We start from the raw sequence: 2500 nt of genomic DNA, 5'->3' as shown, positions 1-2500 counted from the left end.
AATCAGGAAGAAGAGGAGCAGGAAAAGGAAAGCGTGAGTATTGTAATTATGATTGATTTGATGTTGATTTGATGGTAAAGATTGGGATGATGATGATGGTGATGATAATGAGGATGAGGGTGAAGATGAAGATGAGGATGAGGATGAATCTGATGCTGGTGTAGATAACTGGAAGGGTTCAGATCCTAACACATTCCACCTCTGGCATCTGAGATCTATATACCTAGTTCCCTGGTTCCAGCAGTGTGGAACTTAAACCATCTGTCAGTAAAAACATGTGTGAAAGTGTGAGAGGGCTAATTTAGGACAAATGCCTTTTAATGGTTTCAAAATAATCCACACGACTGTCTGTGGAGGTGTGAAAAGGTTGGGTTTTTACTTCTGTCCTGATGACAGTCCTTAGATCTTGGTTGGTCTGTGTGTGTGTGCATTTGTGTGTGTGCGTGTGCGTGTGTGTGTGCTGGCGTGGGTGCGTGTGTGTGCGTGTGTGTTTGTGCGTGCGTGTGTGTGTGTGTGTACTGGGGTGGGTGCATGTGTTTGTGTGTGTGTGTGCGTATGTGAGTGTGTGCATGTGTTAGTGCGTGTGTGTGCACGTGCATGTGCATGTGTTTGTGTGTGTGTGTGTGTGTGTGTGCGTGCGCGTATGTGAGTGTGTGCATGTGTTTGTGCGTGTGTGTGCATGTGCTTGTGTGTGTGTGTGTGTGTGTGTGCGTATGTGAGTGTGTGCATGTGTTTGTGTGTGTGTGTGCACGTGCATGTGTTTGTGTGTGTGTGTGTGTGTGTGCGTGTGCTGGGGTGGGTGCATGTGTGTGTGTGTGTGGGAATGCTGTTGTGTAAGTGGAGAATCTAAGTGCTGAGCAGAATGCAGCATCCACACATGTTTTGTGTCTTCCCTCTCTTCTTATGGATAAATATTCTGCATGTGAATAAGACTAGAAGGTGTGTGTGCTTTCGCAGATGTGTGTGATATGCATCCATGTGTGTGTGTGTGTGTATGTATATGTGGGTGTATATGTGTGTGTGTGTCTGTTCAAACATTTTCTCCCTTTTTATCTGAATTATCCCTCACAATCTCATAAACTGTTACAGAATATTCTCTCACACAATAAATGAGCCTGTCATATGTACAGTGACAGGGGAAAAAAACAAACAAACTTGGACAAAGTCAAATATTGAACAAATCCAGTCTGATGGTTTTCACTAAGATGGTAAACAGGTTCCCCAGCATGAACTTTGAGACTGAACCACACACAGAAGTGGTCTTCATTGGAATTAAAACGTGTGAGGGTGTGTGTGGGTTTTTTTTTGCCATTCACATGGTTTGTGTCATACATGAGAGAAAAATGGGTTTATTTTGACCTGCACTGACATATAATGTTAATTTTCCTTTCTCTGAATCTACTGGTGAAAAAAGAAAAAACCCAGGCCATTACTTCTTCCTCCAAGAGTGACCTTTTGGTCACAGTCCTGCTTCTCTAACCATTAGGCCACCCTGGCAGGACTCAAACCTGCAGTCTTCTGATCTGAAGTAAGACAGTTTACACACCAGTAGTAAGCACACACCTGCATCTGGAGTTTTGGTGCCTTGCCCAAGGGCACCTCAGCTGTGGACGTTTTCCTGCCGAACCTGGGAATCAAACCAGCGACCTTTCTGTCACAATCCTGCTTCTCTAACTGTTAGGCCACAGGGTGCCCAAAAGCTCGACCCAGGCAGGACTTGAACCTGCAATCTTCTGATCCGAGGTCAGACGCCTTCTCCATTAGGCCACAAGGCCCAGTACTTATTGTGATAATAGTGGTTAGACTTGTTGCTCTGTCTCAAACCGCAGCTGTTAATGGACGGGAAAGAACATCAAAGAACATCTTCAAAAAACCTCTTCAATAATTCTACAATGTAAGTATAATTTAAAAAAGCAATGATGTTGTAGGCCAACGCAACAAGCTTGGGATCCCGAAAAATGTTCTTTTAAAACACATAGGCTTGTGTTCATCATGTCAAGAAATATTTTGCAAGAGTATACACATATTCCTTAATCTATGACACGTTCTAAGCATCAGCAGTGAGAAAACCGTTGGAGTACGTATGGTAGTTCTGGAATCTTGATGGTTCAAATGTTAAACTCACCAATCACGTGTCTAGGTCTGTAAGGGCAACAGTCAATCGGGAAGCCTAAAATTCTCTGCGAGATGTGTAATGTCTGTGTTTCAGTGGAAAAAAAGCAGTACCATCTACATATCACGCCTGTTCCTGCATTGCTACTGGATGGTGAGGAAAGACACGCGCCCACTTTTTATCAGACATTCACGAATCAAGAGAACGACTATTTCCCGGTGAAATGTTTTATTAAACACACTTCTGTCATACATGTTCACGTTCATGTGTGCATTCAAAAACATTTAGAATAAAACAATAATTCTGTTTAGTTAGTTAGTTGCCTACTAACCTACTCGTAACTTTTCTTACGTTTTTTTAAGGTTAAAAATTGAGTGGATTGCTTAG

At 42.7% G+C, this 2500-nt stretch overlaps 1 non-coding gene across 1 annotated transcript; it reads right to left on the bottom strand.

Annotated features, from left to right (window-relative positions):
• Positions 1-1702: 1702 nt before the first annotated feature.
• On the bottom strand, positions 1703-1775 carry trnar-ucg (transfer RNA arginine (anticodon UCG)). Its single transcript has one exon. It is a non-coding gene; the product is annotated as a tRNA-Arg (tRNA).
• Between the last annotated feature and the right edge of the window lie 725 nt (positions 1776-2500).

The sequence above is a fragment of the Chanos chanos genome, chromosome 13 (assembly GCF_902362185.1).
Source record: "Chanos chanos chromosome 13, fChaCha1.1, whole genome shotgun sequence".
Lineage (NCBI taxonomy): Eukaryota > Metazoa > Chordata > Actinopteri > Gonorynchiformes > Chanidae > Chanos > Chanos chanos.
This window is presented reverse-complemented; position numbering and strand designations above follow the sequence as displayed.